This window comes from Mastomys coucha, unplaced genomic scaffold (genome assembly GCF_008632895.1).
Source record: "Mastomys coucha isolate ucsf_1 unplaced genomic scaffold, UCSF_Mcou_1 pScaffold1, whole genome shotgun sequence".
In the NCBI taxonomy this organism is placed as follows: domain Eukaryota; kingdom Metazoa; phylum Chordata; class Mammalia; order Rodentia; family Muridae; genus Mastomys; species Mastomys coucha.
The window spans coordinates 79796618-79816404 of NW_022196891.1; the positions used below are offsets into that span (position 1 = coordinate 79796618).

Genomic DNA, 19787 nt, shown 5'->3' on the forward strand with positions numbered 1-19787 from the left:
CCCCCATATATAGTAGTCTGTTAATATCAACACAGAACGGACTGAGACATCTGTGGCTCCAACAGATACCTTTTACGCTGGTTCCGATAGTGGAAGTAAACTCCAGATCATGGCTGGAAGAGGTCTCTGCAGTGTCCACTGAGCCTCTCTCTGGCTTCAGCTGCTCCCCCAGCTCTCCTTCCCCTCCCCCAAGCAGCTCCTGCAGTGTAGTGGGTCTGATTTCAGAGCAGGGGCCCCTGATAACCCTTCTGAGCATAGCTGGCTCTCGGTCTCACACCTCAGGTTGCACTCTCTGTTGTTTTCGGAGCACTAAACTGTCTTGAAAGAGACCGAATGTCTTTGAGGAGCTGTAGTAAATCCATTCCTCCATTTCTGCTGGGAGATATGTGTGTGCACAGACATCACTGTTTGACACCAGTGTGTGTTTCCAGCCCAGTCAAAGCTGAAGTTTTACGTTCGCCTGCATGGGACTGTCTGCTTTGGTTAAATTTCCTATTTCTACTCACCTTTCTAAAGAAATGAAAAATAGTTCAAGCATTCCCTAGGAGCAAGGAGACCTCAAGTGTGGAGCAGATCTAGTCCAACCCAAGAAAGAGACCCGGCCCAGAGGCTGGACGGCCTTGGTATGAGGCCTCCCAAGGGCTTCCTTAAGGTTTGGTATGTCTTGTTTTCATACTGCAGGCTGCTTTTGTTTTTGCTTTTGTTTATGCTTAAAAAAAAAAAATTGCTTTTTCTCTTGGGGACAAAAGCCACCCTGAGCAATGACTGCCAACTGACCACGTAGCAGTAAATGTGTCAGTGAGGCTGGAGAGAGAGTAGGGATAGAGGGTTGGAATTTATACGCCGCTCCCAGCTGCAGGCATGAGGCTCTGGGCTCCCAGGCTGAGCTGGCCTAATTGCTGTCTTCCGAGCAGATGGCTCACTCCCGTGGCGCTAAGGCTGCCTGAGAGAGGCTGTGCTATTAACATGGGGTGGCAGCAGGATCTTCCATTACCTACCCACCTCCCACTTCCAGGAGTTCATTACTTGGATACTAGTATTCTCCCTCACACCTTGAGCTAAATTTAGACGTTGGAGGTCTCATCCTCTTTGCACCGTCTGTGGGTTGGCTCTGTGAAGTGTCATTCATTCGTTCACAGCGTGCTTTAGCGCTGAGGGAGCGGTGCTGGGTGCTGACGGTGGGACTCGGCTCCTGTCTGCTGGGTGCTGACGGTGGGACTCGGCTCCTGTCCTGCTGGAGTGGCAGGCACGCTGAGGACAGAGCCCTGTGAAGAATGCTCTGAAGAAAGTGAGCTCATGTTCGCCCTAGGGACAGGATGGGACAAGAGGGACAGAGGAAGCCCTGGGAAGGCTAGTAACAGCACCCTTGGCTGCCACCGCAGCGGCCAGCCCTTAGCAAGCAGGCCACAGGCTCTGCAAAGGGTGTTCCTAGCTGCCAATGTTGTGCAAAGTCCCAAGCTATGAGCACGCCATCCTTCCAACCCACCTCATGCCTCATATACTGCAGCAGGCCTCAGAGGGACAGAATCAGCATTGAGTTTGGTTTAAGTTCAGACAGAACATTCACCAGGTGGAACTTGACAAGTCCTCCCCAAACAGGCAGGCTGAAGCTCTCTCTGCCCATCACTAAGTGGCTGTCACGTGAAGAAGCAGGTGCACGTACACCCGTGGACCCATTTCTAAATGCTCACCAGTAAAGAAGACACAAGCAAACCTTGTGGCAGGTCCGTGGCCTCTGGGTGGAGTTTCATGTGGGAAAGGGCAGTTCCCACCCCGTGTTTGTTTAAATCGGTCGTTTACGATGATTTGCTGAAGCAGGAGGCTTGGTGATGCTATTTCTCCATTTCTCCCTCCTTCCCTTCCCTCCCTCTCTCCTTTCCTTCCTTCCTTCCTTCCTTCCTTCCTTCCTTCCTTCCTTCCTTCCTTCCTTCCATCTGTCCATCCTTCTGTCTGTATTTCACTTATGGGGATTGGACACACATGCTAGGCATGTGGTCTTACCACCGACCTACACCTCAGCCCCTCATTTTTCCATACCCCTTTTCATGTGGACAAACACAGCCATACCCTTCCAGCTCCCCTGTCTGCCCTAGAGCCGTCCTCCCTGGCCCTGCCTGGTCACAGGCCTCATTCCAACTCTGGCTCGTCTATGGTTTTTTTCTTCCCTTGATATCTGTTGACTGGATCCTATGTTTCTTTCTGTTTCTCTCTGTTTCTGAATCTCCGTCTGCCCATTTCTCGGGCTGTACCCACATTTTAACTGAGAACCTTTTTTTTTTAATCAGTCCTGCGAGCAAAGGGGTGAATAGTCTGAGAGGCAACTGTCCAAATGTAGCTTCCCCTTCAATCGTCACGTTCACCCAGCAGCTTAGTAAAGTTTAAGTTAAACTGGGTTGACCTCACATGTTTGAAGATATCACCATAGAATCTTCTAAGTTCTGGTGTCTCTGCTAAGTGTTGTCCCTGATTCCTGTTATTACATGTGATCTATGCTCTTCCCTCTCAGTGTAGCCATCTCTACCTCTCTACGAAGCTCAAAATCTTTCTTCACTCTAGTGCTCTGGATTGTCTCAACATTGCATGTGTGCAGTGACCTTGCCAGTTTGAAAACCCACGTCTTTGACTTCATGGAACTTTTCTTGCATTGCTCCTCCTCTGATTGTTTCTCTCTCTTCTTTTTGCATTTCCTTCCGTATAGCACTAGAACTCCTAGGCCAATCTTTTTTTTTTTTTTTTTTTTTTTTTTTTTTTTTTTTTTTTTTTTGGTTTTTCGAGACAAGGTTTCTCTGTGGAACCCTAGCTGTCCTGGAACTCACTCTGTAGACCAGGCTGGCCTCGAACTCAGAAATCCACCTGCCTCTGCCTCCCAAGTGCTGGGATTAAAGGCCTGCGCCACCACCGCCCAGCTCCTAGACTGATCTTTAAATGCTCTTATCTCCCCCCTCCATCTTGCTTGTCTGTGCGTCTTTATTATTCTCTGATCAGGGAGATTCCCAAAACCTTTCCTCCCGGCTTTTGGTTGACCTTTTCCAGCTACTACCTGTGACACATTGCCTGTCCCTTTTAAAGTGGTGTTGATGAGAGCAGTACAGTCTCGTGTGTCTCAGAGGGTCGCATTGTAGTATTTTCTTTCTGAATTATTTCACACTTCACACTTTCTTTTCCCCTTTTATTAAAAATAGATTCTTTTCTCATATAATATATCCCGGTTATGGTTCCCCCCCCCATGCCTCCAGTTTCTCCCCCCCCCCTCCTGTCTAGATGCACTCCCTTTCTGTCTCTCATTAAAAACAAACTTCTAAGAGATAATAACAAAATATAACATGATGAAATACAATAAGATAAAACAAAAAACAACACACTGAAATTGGACAAAGCAAACCGAAAGAAGAAAAAGATCCCCCAAGGGAAGGCACAAGAATCATCAGAGACCTACTCATTCATCCATTGGGGAGTCCCAGAAAAACAAACAGCTGAAGCTATGACACATACTCAGAGGACCTGGTGCAGACCCCTGCCGGCCCCGAGCCTGCTGCTTCAGTCTCTGATCTCCTTCTCTCTTTCCCCATTGTTTATACGTTTATTTGTGTGAGTGGTTATGTGTGTGGGCACACATGTGTAGGTGTGCATAGACATGTACACACTTGTGTGTGGAGACCAGAGGTTGACATCAGGCACCCATCCTCCTTAACCACAATTTTTTACTGAGGCAGGGTCTCTCACCAATTCTGCTAGTCTAGCTAATCAGCTTGTCCAGGCATCTCAGTCTCTGCCCCTTGAGTTCTGGGATCACAGACACCTGCAGAGTCCGCCTGGCTTTTATGTCGGTGCTGGGGATCCACATTCTTGTCCTCATGCTTGAGTGGCCATGTGCTCTACCGACTGAGTCATCGTTGCAGCCCCCACACTGGGAAGTTCAAGTCTGGAACATCCTTGGCCATAGGTAGGTCTGAGACAGGAAGGGCAGCTCCGGATCATGAATTTGGGCTTCCCTGAAGGGTTGAACTGGAATTTAGGCATCACTGAGGATGGGGGGTGGTAGCCCCTGACTGTCTACATCTCTCATTGTCTACATCTCTCACTGTCTACATCTCTCACTGTCTACATCTCTCACTGTCTACATCTCTCACTGTCTACATCTCTCACTGTCTACATCTCTCACTGCCTACATCTCTCACTGTCTACATCTCTCACTGTCTACATCTCTCACTGTCTGTCTACATCTCTCACTGTCCACATCTCTCACTGTCTACATCTCTCACTGTCTGTCTACATCTCTCACTGTCTACATCTCTCACTGTCTACATCTCTCGCTGTCTACATCTCTCGCTGCCTACATCTCTCACTGTCTACGTCTCTCACTGTCTACATCTCTCGCTGCCTACATCTCTGACTGTCTACATCTCTCACTGTCTACATCTCTCCCTGTCTACATCTCTCACTGTCTACATCTCTCACTGGCTACATCTCTGACTGTCTACATCTCTCACTGTCTACATCTCTGACTATCTACATCTAGAGGTGTTTTTTCTGAGGCGATTCTTTTCTTTTCTTCCAATTCTGAGGCTTCTAAAAAGATCACGTCTCCTCCCACACTATGATGGGGAGCCGAGGTCACCAGGAGGCCACAGTCAGTGGACTAATTGCTCCTTACACATTTCAGCCTGTCTCTCTCTTTCCAGCCCCATTCTCTTCCTCCCCACCTGCTGCTTCCAATGTCCCTGGCCTCGGGAGTTTCTGCGACGTCCTGGCAATCTTACTAACACTTTTCTCATTTCTGCTGGGTCCTTTATTCACATGTCTTCAAAGTTTCTTCTCATTTCTGGAATGTTGGGGAGGGAGAACTGATCAGATGTTCGATTTATCACATTCAACAGAAGTGCTAATTTCACTTTAATGTTTTGGAATGCTTCTTAAAAATTGATAAGAGTCTCAGGCGTTCATCTGTGTGTTTCCTGTGCCCGATCTGATTGGGTCCCGATGCTTACCCTTGAAGGAGGTGTTCATATCCCCCCAGATTACAGGCGGTAGAAACAGGCAGTGAGAGATCGGCTCAGAACGGATGGTGTGATAGCATCTGGGCTGAAGCTGCATCTGGTCTAAACGTCAACCCCTGTCTCATGCATCACCTCTTAGAGAAGAGCTGATGGTGCGAGGCATTCGAGATGGTAGACAGGACCTAGGAGGGATAACCTAGGATGAGGAAAGGAGGGAGGGAGGGAGGACCTGGGACAAAGAAGGAAGGTTGTTCGTGGCTACGGAAGGAGATACCAAGGAAAGCAATTGGCTGATTGTCTTACATGTGGCATTGAGGTTGCTCCTATCCCCAGGTCAGTATAGACAGCTGTGGTAGGCACTTAGCAGTATCCATTCCGTGGTCCCAAATGGACACCAGGCTGGAAACATGCCAGAATGTCTCACAGCCTCTATGAGGCTCCCCTAAAATGCCGTCATCCCATCTCGGGCAGTGGTGGTGCACGCCTTTAACCCCAGCATTTGGGAGGCAGAGGCAGGCAGATATCTGAGTTTGAGGCCAGCTTGGTCTACAAAGTTGAGTTCCAGGACAGCCAAGAGAAGCCCTGTCTCAAAAAAAACTGAAAAAAAAAAAAAAAGTGCCGTCATCCCTAGCACCTGCGTACATAGAGGGATGTTCAGTATTCAGAACAGGAGGTGGGCTTGGAGCTCAGGAGGACATTTTCATTTTAGATTCTAGATCCCTGTTACAACCCTGAAGGAAAAGGGTTGTCTGTGGAGGCGCCTGTCTTCCGTGAGTGATTTCCATTACCAAGGGTGGCAGAGTATCTGCTAAGCGCTCAGTCAGGTTTCCGTGACCAGGCTGTGTGCTTTTTAAAAGTCTGGAATCCAAATTACAGCATTAAAGCTGACTAATGACCTTGAGTTTAAGCGGTCAGAGCTAAGGAACTTTATCTGTGTCCGGGCAATGAACTCGCAAGGCTGGTATTAGGTAGTGCTCATGTCTGGAAATTGTTGCAGACACCAGCAGCAATAAATACTGGATTTTTGCAAGGGAACTCACCGAAGTAATTTAATCACATTGATGCTTGTCAGAATGTAGGTGCCATGTCTGAATATAGAGACACCGTTTTTTGCATATACTGTAAGATTTTTCTGTAGATGTGTGTGTGTATGAGCACGCATTAAACAAGTTGCATTGAGGTAGACTCACCACGCTCCCTAACAGCTCCCCGCAAATATTTTATGAAGCACATCTTATATATTTTATGTCCTTAGAGAGTGTTTTTGACACATCACCCTGACTGTTGTCTCATTTACCGAGTGCCATTTCCCCAGGAGGGCTAGAGTGCAGAAGCTGCAGAATATAGGGGTGGGGGCGGGGAGGTGCTTGTAACCACCCATGTAGCCACCCAGGTGACTCCTTCCCCTGACACTTAGCTATCTCTACACAGGAAGCCCTGCTCAACAGCCATGTTGCAATTCCATGAAGCAAAAAAACAGAAGGTCAAGGAATGGGGCTGGGAAGCAGAGATGTCAAAATGGCCGTTTAAGACTGAAGGGACTGGGCGGTGTTGGCGCATGCCTTTAATCGCAGCACTTGGGAGGCAGAGGCAGGCAGATTTCTGAGTTCTAGGACAGCCTGGTCTACAGAGTGAGTTCCAGGACAGCCAGGACTACACAGAGAAACCCTGTCTTGAAAAACCAAAAAAATAAAATAAAATAAAAATAAAAAAGGAGCGAAGGAAGACTGGCTTGCTGTCCCACCCCTTAGCAGTTGTTGCGTGTTTCCGAGTTTCGCTTCAGCAAACCTGGGCATTTCGTCGCTGCCCTGTAGTGCCTAAAGGGATGACTTGTTGGAGTAAGACAGAAGAAATCTCACCACTACTTTAGCATCTCTTAAGTTTGTCTCGGCAAGCTGAATCGCAAGCGAGCTCCTCGGTGTGAGTCCTCGTGTGGGAGCAGAGAGAAACTCCCCAGCCTGCTTAGAGAGAAACGCGATGCTGTGTGAGGTGAGACCTCATCCAACATGGGAATGATTGCAGTTTGAATCTCAGGCCCTAAGAACCACGCTCACCCTGTGGTGAGCGTAGAATGGGAGGCATTGGGAGTGATAAAGGCAGCTGAGCAGGTAGCATCCTTTGGGAATGAGGGAAGGCGGCGTGGCGTGACTGGAATCAGCGGGCCAGGCTTCAGCTTCCTTTTCAGAGGCCTCCTCATCACGCCCAGCTCCAACCCCACGAGGGCACAGTCTCGGCTAAGTTTTTGCTGGGAGTGATGAGGCTTCCTTGGCACGCGGGGCCCTCCAGCTGGCTCAGAATAGGAAGAACAGAGAGAAAAGGGAACGCTTGCCCTTGGGGACCTCTGTGGCGAAGGGAAAAGAGCAGTGTGGTGAAGAGCCAGCCACTCTGCTGCCGGATGGTAGGAGAGCCTTGTGAATGAACGCACACCAGGGGGCCGCGGGGATCCTAGGTCATGGACTCCTGTCTCTTTGGAGCAGTGGCATTTGTCACTGGCGTCACCAGGGACCATAGTACAGATCTGATGTGGGTGTTGAGCAGCTGCTGTACCTCCGGCAGAGTCATGGCTGTGGGAGGTGGGCAAAGGTATTGATTTGACACACAAGGTCCAGGAGTCTGTTGGAGCCAACATTCCTGTATGGGAACAGCAATCCCTATTCCCCAGTGGTTAGCACTTCTCATTCATTCCTTTGGCTACCCTGTGTCTTTTATATGTGACAGGGAGGTACTCCTGTCACACAGAAGGCCTAGACGGTTCCATGGGGAGCTGTCCCACCGTAGGACTACTCCGTCTTTACACAAAACCCAACAGTTGTGGTGAGATGCACCGCATAAGACTAAGCGTTATGATCAGTCGTGCCTACGGTCTGTTTACTTGAGTCTGTCGCCACTGTACTTGAACTCCAAGGCTCCTGTCACCTGGGGTGCTAACTGTTCATTAGCAGTGTGAGGGCTGGAGGCATGCAGTTCTGTTTCTACTAATGCCAGGAGATCGAGGAACTTAAAAGCACCAAGTGGGGCAAACGGCGCTCCGATTGGCAGACACTCCTTTTCCGTTTGCTTCGCTGGCTTCGCGTCCCTTTGTGTGGCCTGTTAGCTCCTCATCTGTTGCTTTCTGAGCTTCCTCAGTGAAGAATTAAAGTTTGTTGAGGATAGGCCAGAAGGTTCTCTGAAAAGATGAGGGGCGTTTCTGAAGGAATTGGGAGGTGCGCCGAGCCCATGAGAGGAAGAAGGGCTTGAGGGGAGAGGGGGCTTTCCCAACAGAGAACTTTTGTTTCTTAAATAGGAAGTAAGAATGGCGATCATGTGGATTGTGCTTTCGTCAGAAATCTAACCTCTTAAGTTTTGGGCCCTCCCTAGCTTTCCGAAGGTGCTGCTGTGTGTGCCCGTGAGCTTGGAATGTGGTGGCGGCGGTAGGGAAATTGTGAGACCTTCCACTGACAACGGGCTGAGGAATCAAATGAGTGTGGTAATGAGGACAGGTGTGATGTGAGCCACTGTCCAGAAGCAGTAGAAGCACCCCGAAGGAAGAGCGCCACCCTCCCCACACCTTGTTCATCTATCCTGCTGTCCAACCAGCCAGCCATCTACCCGTGAGCCATCTCTCCATGCATGTATGCATCCATCCAGGAAATGAGTTTTCAGCGCTCCACGCATAGGAAAGGCCTGGAAGTGAGGACTTGCGGATGCAACGCTAAATCAGTCGTTGGCCCCTTCCGGGCGGGGTCCAGAGTGAAAGATGAACTTGGTGGCTAGTGAACACAAACACAACAGTAGATGAAGCACCCGACCTTCAAGCAGAGGACGCTGAGCCAGGCCTTAGACTGTGAGCCTGTGGGGCAGGACGGGGCAATCAATGTCTGGCAGAGATTTTTTTTTTTTAAATGGGTTCATAGGCTGTGAAGTCAGAGCAAACAGCTTAAAGTTACACATTATTGATCCAGAGTAGGATTACGCAGGTAAAGGGATGATAGTCATTGATAATCTGATTTTTTTTTTTTTTTTTTGCCTGCATGTGAACTTCGCTGCCTTCTCTCTGAGTCTAAATACTGAATTGGATTAAACACAACACCTTTTTCTGAGCCAGACATGGTGACACACACCCTTAATCCCAGCATTTGGCAGGCTAAAGCTGGAGGGTTATGAGTTCGAGGCCAGCCCGAGCTATACCAAGGACTGGAGATGTCACTCAGTGGTGGAAGGTTTCTTTGGCCTGTGCGTGGCCCTGGGTTTGAGTCCTAGCACCACACAACAAACAAACAAGCATAAAATCCTCTCCCCATCTTCTTGATATCCACTGTGGAACCGAAGTGTTCCACTGCGGTGAGCAATCGGCTGGATGGGAAGGAAAGTTCTAGAGAAGGGAGGTAAGCGGAGTCCTAGCAAAGGGTAGTAAACATTGGGCAGCTCAAAGTCGATGCTCAAGATGGAACGCATCGCTCGGTGACTGCTTTCTTGCCACTGAGCTGTCTGAGACAAGATGGGTTAGCCAGCACCAGGCCAAAATTACCTCGTGGACCAGCATTAGGTGTGCTATCTTTAGAGCCAAGGATTGCCTCCACCAGAGAGTCAAATCTGCCCCAGAATGGCTGACACCCGATGATCCTGAGGAGCCAGCTGGCATTGGACAGTGAAAGAAACAGCCCATGTGCAGTTGGCAGCATCTGGGCCTGGCAGGCAGCTGAGCATGCTGACTGAGTCTGCCTGTTGGCCATTAAGCACTGCAGATGTCCCTGAGGTCAGGATCAGGGGACATCTTGGGGGAAGGTCGGTGAATACAAAGGCCATGACTTTGTTGGTTTTCACAATCTAGAGAAGTCAAGGAGTCTTTGGATGCCACGGGCAGTACTGTCCCCTCAAGGAGATTTAGGTTAGATAACCCTGACGGCATAGGCCTACATCCTCAGTTACCCAGAAGGCTCAGATGGGAAGATAACAAGTTCAAGTCCCATCTGGGATACAGAGTGAGGTTCAAGGCCAGCCTGGGCAACCTTAGTTGTAAGATCCTATCTCAAATGTAAAAGAACCAGCTAGAGGAATAGGTTAGTGGGAGAGTACTTTCCTAGAGCGCTTGAGGACCCGAGTTCAATTCCTAATAACTCCAAAAGTTGAAAAATAAGAAGATAGACATTTCATCTAACTGGTGATTTTCAAATGATGAGGATATTTAACAAAAGAGATCTTAATAAATAAATCTTTGTTAAAAAATTATAAAAGAGGGGGGTGGCTGGAGAGATGGCTCAGTGGTTAAGAACACTGACTGCTCTTCCAGTGGTCCTGAGTTCAAATCCCCACAACCACATGGTGGCTCATAACCATCTGTAATAGGATTGGATGCCCTCTTCAAGTGAGTCTGAAGAGAGTGACAGTGTACTCATATACATAAAATAAATAAATTTGTAAAAGAAAAATTATATAAGGAAAGAGATCTTATATATAAATTCAATACCTTACTGAGTCTTTGACAGCAATATGGCGGGCCTATGCAGATGGTATCCCACCCAAGAGAACCAGGAGGGCAAAAACTCCTCATGCTTGGCTGGATATAGATATGCTTGTTTCCAAATGCATGAGGCTGTCTGTGGGCTGGCAGTGGGCTCATCGTGGCCTTGCCCCCTGGTTGAGTTATCGGAACCATGAGCGGGACATGATAGTACAGAAACACCACAGTAGAATCTGGGATCTTTCTCCACAAGCTCTGACAGCCTCACGGCCCCAAGGGGTGAGGTCATAGAGTCATGTTGGAATGATATAAAAGGAGAGTCCTTTCTTTTGTTCTCTGAGTGGCATATGTGACGTTGTAGAAGCTGGTTTAGAGGACGTGTGCGTTGACAAAGCTTGCTGCGATTTTAGTTGTCTTGCCTTAGAACTTGGTAGATGAACCGTAACTTCCAAAAGTTAGCACTCTGGCCTTGCAGTGTATTTGTCTGAGAGCTGTTTCCTCTCTGTCTCTCTTTGCGTGCCTGTCTCTGTATCTGTCTGTCTGTCCGTCTCTGTGTCTGTCTGTCTGTCTCTCCCAGTCCTGGGGATAGAAGCCAAATTTTACACATGCTAACCAAGCATTCTACCCCTGAGCTACATCCCCAGCCCAAGAGTCATGGATTTTCTAACATTTTTTTTTCCCCTCATGACAAAATTCAATTAAATATGATGCTATTTGGGAGTTCTCTTGGATTCATTTGTTCATTTACTCAAGTAAAGACCTTGGCACATGACAGGGCTTTCTTGTCTTTGGAGGAAGACAAGAAAGAAGGAATGTTAAAGCCGGGTCCCATTATGGATGCTCCAGGTGTGGGCAGCTGCAGAAATCACCCCTACTTTTGATGTCTTGGTTCCTTTTACTTTTGGCTAGTAGAAGGTTGAAGAATCACTGGCTGCTGTCATCTGTATGGCGGACAGTGTGTCATAGAGACTATGACATACTGGCACTATGACATAGTGGCACGGAAGAGTGCCACTCTGGAGCTCAGGGCCCTAGTTCTGGACTATGGATGGCATGTAAGGAAGTGTTTGCCCGCAGGGTTCACACAGGGGTCACACTCGCTGGTTGTCCCATGGGGGCCCTCAGCCTTCTTATCAAACTACTGATGCACATGGATGGCATCGGACCTGCAGAGGAAGTCCCCTTGCTGGATATCCTGGAGGGTCATCCCTCTAGGCAGGTCCTGGGGGTTGGGGGGAGAGAGGGCAGGGGTGGATGGGTAGAGGGGCTTCTGTATGCGGGCGGGTCTGCAGGGGGGAAAGACAAAGCCCAGCTGTGCTGTATTGATCCTGCAGCTCTAGAGCGGCAGCAGCTTCTGTAGAGGTCAGTTCTTCATTAGCTGAGCTTTAATGTGTCTTAAAGACACATTTTAAAAATAGTCGTTTTGGATGAGAGTTCCCCCCCCCGCCCCGCCCACATATGCATTTCTCTTTCTTTCCTCTTGTTCTTCTGGGTTGTTTGTTTTGTTGTTTGAGAGGGGGTCTCATTGTGTAGTCTACTGTGGTGGGAGATATTACTTGGGGCTTCTACTATACCGTAGATCATGTAGTTCCCAAATAAAAGATACAAAACCTTTATATTTACAATAAGCCTTAAAGCACTAGAGCTGGGGAGATATGAACCTTCCAAGCTATTTTATCATCTTCCCTGTCAATGACCCTGAGCTGTCACTTGCTGTGTTCCGCCTGGATCATCCTACTCCAACAGACCAGCCTCATGGCCATGCGCTCACTATTCACCTGCCCCATGGACCCTTCTTTCTCCCCTCAGTCCTGGTCTCTGCCTCCAACCCTAAGCCCAAGAGGGAAGCCCGTCTACCTCTCTTCTGCCCAGCTATAGGCTGCAAGAACCTTTATTCAACCAATAGTTTTAAATTAAGGAGCAAGGTTTGTACAGCCAAAGCTGGTATACATGAGAATTCACTCTTCTTCAAGCAACTGGACCTTGGGATACAGAATTTAGCATTACAATACATAGCAATAGACCAAACCTCAGGTTTCCGCTTTTTTTTTTGTTTAAATATAAAGGCTCTTTCGCTTTTTATAATAAAAACATACAGTAGGAACAATTAAATAATCATAAAATTATTAGGTAAGTTACATTTAAAAAGTCCAACTTAGATAAAGTGTTCTATCATCTACCCTATCTTGATGAGTTCAGAGTTCTGTGTCTAAATCACTTTCTATCCTAATTTGTATTACCATCATAAAAATACCTTCTTAGATCTAGAACATCTTAAATCCTAAACAATTTAAGCTTATAGTCAGACTATGACTATCTAGTCTTCATCCTCATCAGAGGCCTGAGAAGGAATTACTATTACCTGATTATGCAGGAAGAGTAGGGACTCTGCTTCCAAAAATTATAGAAATGACAGAGGCAGCAGACGGACTGGATAGTCCCCAATATTCTTTGAAACATTGGAGCATCATCTTCAGCTTTCTGGCCCAGAATATTGGACAGAGCATTTGTGAAGCAGGATTTATGAAGGACTTGCTTACCCTGTCTTGGCAAAGCTTGGCAATCAACTTCCCTAAGTCTGTCCATTCTGGGCAGCATTCTGTCTGCATATGAAGTTAGGGCATTTTCTTTGCCCGGTGGCTAGTGTGCCACAAATGAAGCCATCTCCAAATGGAGGTCCTTCAATGCTCATCACCACCTTTCCAAGTTGAATGGGGATGCTGGCAGGAGCTGACATGTCTCAATCTCAAAAAAAAAAAAAAAAAGACCTTAAATTAGTGAAACATCTTTAAATGCTGTATTCTATGAGACTGAAGTTTTTTAAGACCATCTGTCTATTCATAGCATATCTGAACAAGCAAATGCTGCCTGTTTCTAGATATTTATTATCTGTTCAACCCAGGGTGCATATTTTTGTGATAATCCAGGCTAGTATGTGAAATGATCATGAGTTTGATTGTTTGACCATTAACTTCCATTTCTCAACCATTCCTAGCAGTTTGTAATAGCAGCTATTAAAAGGATTGCTATAAAAATCTTGCATTTTGAAATGAGCCACAAGGCACAACACCTATATGAGTTGAAACATATATATGTATATTGTAACAAAATTGATCTTAACATTTATATCAATATACAAAGATTTATACCAATGAAAACCTTAATCCTGTATCAGTCTACAATAATCCGTATAATCAGTGTAACAAAAATGACCTTGCATTATCTCTAAGATGAAGAGTAGATTTAGTAATCTACTCTTTTATTCTATTGTTTCCATGTGATAATTCTATAAAGTACAACTGGAATTCATGAACCTCCTGCCTCGGCTTCCATGTGCTGGGATTGGAGGGATGTGTTCCAACATGTAGCTCCTGCACTTTTGTCTGTATTTGTGTGTGTGTATGTGTGTGTGTGCTGTGTGTGTATGTATGTGTGTGTGTATGTGTGTACTGTGTGTGTTATGTGTGTGTGCTATGTATGTGATGTGTGTTATGTATATGTGCACTGTGTATGTGATGTGTGTGTTATGTGATATGTGTGTGTGTGCTGTGTATGTGATGTGTGTGTTGTGTGTGTGTGATATGTGTGTGTGTGCTGTGTATGTGATGTGTGTGTTGTGTGTGTGTGATATGTGTGTGTGTGCTGTATATGTGATGTGTGTGTTGTGTGTATGTGTGCTGTATATGTGATGTGTGTGTTATGTGTGTGTGTGCTGTGTATGTGATGCGTCTTATGTACGTGTGTGCTGTGTATGTGATGTGTGTTATGCATGTGTGTTATGTGATGTGTGTGTGCTGTGTATGTAATGTGTGTATTATGTGTGTGTGTGCTATGTATGTGATGTGTGTTATGTGTGTGTTATGTGTGTGTGTGCACGCACATGTGTGTACCCTATATAGAGGGTGTACACCCTGTGCATTTACATGCAGAGTCCAGATATCTAACATTTTCTCTATCACTTTTCATCACTTGGTTAAAGACAGGGTCTCTCATTGAACCTGGAACTTACTATTTCGGCTAGATTTTACTGGCCCGTGAACTTCAGGGATCCTCCTCTCTCTGACCCTCCAGTGCTAAGGTTCCAGGGGTATGGGCCACATATATGGGTCCTAGAACCCCAACTCTGGTCCTCACATTTTTGTAGGGAGCACTTTACTGAGCCACCTCCCTGGCCCCAGCTTCTGCTTTCTTAAGAAAAACCTGCTAGCCGGGCAGTGCTGGAGCATGCCTTTAATCCCAGTGCTCAGGAGGCAGAGGCAGGCAGATCTCTGAGTTCGAGGCCAGCCTGGTCTACAGAGTGAGTTCCAGGACAGCCAGGGCCACACAGAGAAACCTTGTCTCGAAAAACAACAACAACAACAAAACACACACACACAAAAGAAAAACCTGCTGTCTTGGGTCTTGACCATGGACAGTCACTGCTGTGGTAATTCTAGAAGCTTGTGACAGCCCAGCAGCCCTGACCCTCCTGCCTTTTATAGCTGTGTCTTTGATTCTGCTTTCCTTACCATCAGTCAGCTGTCTCTTGGCGTTACCTGTGTTCTTCACCTTCTCAGGTGTCTAAAGCATGCGCATTGTGAACCAGACACAGGGCACAGAGGGTGGGGTGACATACCACCCTCAGACTTGCCGAAGGCGTTCTTTACTGCCCATAGACTTTCATGTGCTGCTGGAGCTGCACACTCGCAGATGGTCAGAGAGCCCTGCATCTATTTCTCCCAAGGCTCAATCTACTGCTGCGGTTAAGCTGAGCCTCACTAGTAAATATTTGGGAAAGTTATTCTAGGTTCAGATTTTAATTTTTTTTTCTTTTTACTTATTTATTTTGTGTGTCTAGGACCAGAGCACATGTTTAGAAGTCAGAGGACAAGCCTCTGGCATTTAGTCCTCACCTTCCACCTTGTATGAGGCTGGGTATTCCTTGTTTCTGCTATTGCTCAGCGTACTTAGGCTAGCTGGTCCTCAAACCTCCAGTGATTCTCCTATCTCTGCCTCCCGTCTCAGTGTCTTGTATTCAGAGGGCTAACAGAGGACTGCGATAACAGATACAGACCACTGCATCAGGCTTCGAGCTCAGGCTGTCAGCCATGCCTGTACTGCCCTAGCCTTGTGCTTTTCGCCCCGCCTCTACCGTCCCTTCCCTTCGGTCCTGTCTGACCCTCCCTCTTCCCTTTGTCCTCCTCCCTGCACCCCTCCTTCCTTTCCTCCCTTTCCACCTCCCCACCTCATTTTGAGGTTCAGTCCCTAGGAAGGGAGATTCATGATGTTGCCCTCAGCCATCTCCCAAAGGTAAAGGTGACAGAGCTGTTTGTCCTCTGTCCCCTGCCTCTCGGGGACAGGTGACCGCCTTTCTCTGTCAACCCCCCCTCCACCCCTCCCCCGTTCCCTCCCCTGTGCCATGCCTCCCCTCCAGGGCAAGGGCCCAGCTGTAATTATGTGAAGGCTGCTGGGAACACGATTAGAGAGGAATGAAAGATGCATCTGTTTAATATTTTCAAAAATATCATTCCAGTTGCATAAACATAAATAAAACATGGACTATGCCCATGAAAAACTTCCCCTTGTCAAGGAGATGGATGCATGACCGACACTTCCCAAATGACTCAGTAAACACTCTACTGCAGTGCCCGCCTTCTTGCTCTTCCTGAACATGCCAGCATATGCACACACACTCTCTTGCGCCATCTACTCTTTCTTCTTCTCGTCTCCTGCGTGATGGTGTTTGTGACCCCTCTTCTGTGTCCCAGTCACTTGTACACAGATTTTTAGCTTCTAACATACAAGAGCCTTGTTAGGTTTGTAGCACGGGGCATAATGTTCTAAATTCATATTTTAAAAACAAGGCCCAGGCACTTACTCTTGCCAACCCTGAAGTCACTGGGATGAATTTGCCTGTGAACGCTGAGACTGTGCTCCAGAGGAAGGGCCTCGATAGAACCTAAAAGGTCTGCGAGCTGAGTGGAGACAAAACGTCTCCTTGTTATGTTCATGAATCTCTAATAGATCTCAGCATTTCCTTCACATAGGGAATTGGCCTAAGGTCATCTTAGCAGTGTCTGTCACCAAGAGAAGGCAAGCTGCTTTCATGTCTCTTACAGTTGTCAGTATTTCCAAACATCGTTTTATTAATCGGTGCTTTTAAGTTAGGGGAATTCTTAGATGCGACAGTAGGTCTTACTTGATGTGTTAATGAAGAGACACAAATATCCCACATCACAGACCTGAGTATTTTGATAGCTGTATTTCAGCATGATGAGTCTCTGCTATTAAGCCAGGCATTAGGAAACGGTGTTTTGCATGAGGGTTCATGTACTACCAGAGGGACCCATTGCCCAGAAGGCTTAGAACATGTCATCTTGTTGGATGAAAAGACCCATGCTTGAATAATCCCATTAATGTGGCAAGATCCAGGCTTTGGAATAGGAACAGGGAGGTATAGAGCCACAAATACATCTGATATCCAGAAAGCTCAACCAGGTCTCCACAGAAGAGAACCAGGGCCCCCTCCACTGACAGTGACAGTACTCAGTATGTGTTGACATCCGTGTCCTTGGTCGATATCTAAGTGCTTAACGTTTAGCATCTTGCAACTTCTAAAAAGCCTCAGGAGGGAGGCAGTGGACACGAGGTAACCATGCACACCTTACATGAGGAATCCGAGGCCTGGAGAGCTAAACTGACTTGCTCAAAGGCATGCAGGTCGACACTGGCTGCCTCGGGATTGCACATAGCATGATGTTTTTCTCTGCCTCCACAAGTGTGGTGGCCAAGCAGGAAGGAACACTTAGCGTTGGCACCTGGGCCTGGCAGAGCTCATGTCTACTTTTCCCAGCCATGTATGACAGTATATACCTCACAGGTTGGCCAAGGTTGTGGGCCTGACCAGAGGAGAGAAGCCTATTTCAAAAGTGCGTTTATGAACACTAGGTTTCTTTGTCCCAGAAAGTTGGGGTACATGAATTCTGGGTGCAGTCCACAGCATCATGTCACATGGAGAGTGACAGTCATGCCTTTGAAAACTTAGGAAAAAGAGGTTCAGGAAAATCTTGAAACTGGCTTCCATCCCACTGCACACAGAAGCCACCCTGTGTGATGAATGCTTTCAGAGGACTAAGGATCTGTGAATGTGTCTGTTGTTATATGGAGCTAAGTCCAGGGTTTAGGGCAGTTACCTGCGGAGGTCATGCGCCACCCAGGACGACTGTTCCTAAGCTCAGGGTATGCTCCAGCCCCGCAGAATACAGGAAAACGCTTCCCCCCTCAAGCTGGTTGAGCTGCAGAGAGCAAGCAGCCAGTTTATCGGCTTTAGGCCTCGTCTGTTAGGCCCTGTGTGTGTGGTGTTCAAATGGTTTATGCCACTTACAGAAGATAGTGTACGTGTCTATGTGTCTCTCTGTGTGTCTCTGTGTGTGCATGTGTGTGTCTATGTCTCTCTGTGTGTATGTGTGTGGGGGGTGTCTGTGTGTGTGTCTCTGTGTGTTTGTCTCTCTGTGTGCATGTGTGTGTCTATGTGTCTCTGTGTATATGTGTGTGTGTCTGTGTGTGTGTGTGTATCTGTGTTGTGTGTGTATCTGTGTGTGTGTGTGTATCTGTGTGTGTGTATCTGTGTGTGTGTGTGTATCTGTGTGTGTGTCTCTGTGTGTATGTCTCTGTGTGCATGTGTGTGTCTATGTCTCTCTGTGTGTATGTGTGTGTCTATGTCTCTCTGTGTGTATGTGTGTGTGGGGGTGTCTGTGTGTGTGTCTGTGTGTGTGTCTCTGTGTGTGTGTCTCTCTGTGTGCATGTGTGTGTCTATGTGTCTCTGTGTATATGTGTGTGTGTCTGTGTGTGTGTGTATCTGTGTGTGTGTGTATCTGTGTGTGTGTATCTGTGTGTGTGTGTCTCTGTGTGTGCATGTGTGTGTCTATGTCTCTCTGTGTGTATGTGGGGGGGGGTGTCTGTGTGTGTGTCTGTGTGTGTGTCTGTGTGTGTGTGTCTCTGTGTGTTTGTCTCTCTGTGTGCATGTGTGTGTCTATGTGTCTCTGTGTATATGTGTGTGTGTCTGTGTGTGTGTGTGTATCTGTGTGTGTCTCTGTGTGTATGTCTCTGTGTGCATGTGTGTGTCTATGTCTCTCTGTGTGTATGTGTGTGTCTATGTCTCTCTGTGTGTATGTGTGTGGGGGGTTGTCTGTGTGTGTGTCTGTGTGGGTGTCTCTGTGTGTATGTCTCTCTGTGTACATGTGTGTGTCTATGTGTCTCTGTGTATATGTGTGTGTCTGTGTGTGTGTATCTCTGTGTGTGTCTCTGTGTGGGTGTCTCTGTGTGTATGTCTCTCTGTGTACATGTGTGTGTCTATGTGTCTCTGTGTATATGTGTGTGTGTCTGTGTGTGTGTATCTCTGTGTGTGTATCTGTGTGTGTGTCTCTGTGTGTATGTCTCTCTCTGTGTATGTATGTGTCTATGTCTCTCTGTGTGTATGTGTGTGTCTATGTCTCTCTGTGTGTATGTGTGTGTGTGGGTGTCTGTGTGTGTGTCTGTGTGGGTGTCTCTGTGTGGGTGTCTCTGTGTGTATGTCTCTCTGTGTACATGTGTGTGTCTATGTGTCTCTGTGTGTGTGTCTGTGTGTGTGTGTCTCTGTGTGCATGTGTGCGTCTATGTCTCTCTGTGTGTATGTGTGTGTCTGTGTGTGTGTGTGTGTGTGTGTGTGCGCGCATCTGGAGAACTTGGATGTTGTTCCTCAGGCATAATTTCCCCACTTTTTGTTTTTAAGACAAGGCCTCTCCTTGGCCCGGAACTCTCCAAGTAGCTAGACCCACTGGAGTGTGCGCCCCAGGGACCTGCTACTGGATTACAAGCACACACCACTGCTCCTGGCCTTTATTTTTTTTTAAAAAAAAAAAAATTATTATTATATAGACACACCAGAAGAGAGCATCAGATCTCATTATAAATGGTTGTGAGCCACCATGTGGTTGCTGGGATTCAAACTCAGGACCTAGCAGTTGGCGCTCTTCCCGCTGAGCCATCTCTCCAGCCCCAGCTCCTGGCCTTTTTAATGCAGGTTCTGGGAGTTGAAACTCAGGTCACGGAAGCCCTTTTTAACCGAGCCATCTCCCCATCCCCCAAGAGATGATCATGTCTCCACCGCCCGTGTCCAGCCAGATGTCCGTGGAGACCCAGGAGGCAAAGGGCACAGCATTGCTAATAAGAGCAGCTGACTGCCGCATCCCAGTTTGACTCTGGGAACAGCTCACACTCACTGTGGGCCACCCCGGAACGGCTTACGGGCACCACACTGCTTACGGACCATCTAGTTTCCAGCTTCTGTCCTCTGATGGTGGCATGGCAGAAGGACACCTCGGGGGCTCTCC

The 19787-nt window shown here is 47.4% G+C and overlaps 1 protein-coding gene and 2 long non-coding RNA genes across 9 annotated transcripts in view; 1 reads left to right on the forward strand and 2 right to left on the reverse strand.

The window, feature by feature from the left end:
* LOC116068145 overlaps positions 1–1301 on the reverse strand; it is a 1809-nt gene extending 508 nt beyond the window's left edge. The window contains exons 1-2 of the long non-coding RNA XR_004109453.1: positions 1053–1301; positions 70–372 (exon numbers count right to left, since the gene is read on the reverse strand). This is a non-coding gene — a long non-coding RNA (uncharacterized LOC116068145). The remainder of the gene's footprint in view (positions 1–69; positions 373–1052) is intronic.
* Positions 1–19787, forward strand: part of Susd4 (sushi domain containing 4) — a 127507-nt gene that overhangs the window by 30846 nt on the left and 76874 nt on the right. The window lies entirely within an intron of this gene.
* Positions 3682–11381, reverse strand: LOC116068141. The gene is made up of 4 exons (XR_004109451.1): positions 10444–11381; positions 4989–5179; positions 4765–4822; positions 3682–3992 (listed from the first exon to the last, which is right to left on the reverse strand). It is a non-coding gene; the product is annotated as an uncharacterized LOC116068141 (long non-coding RNA).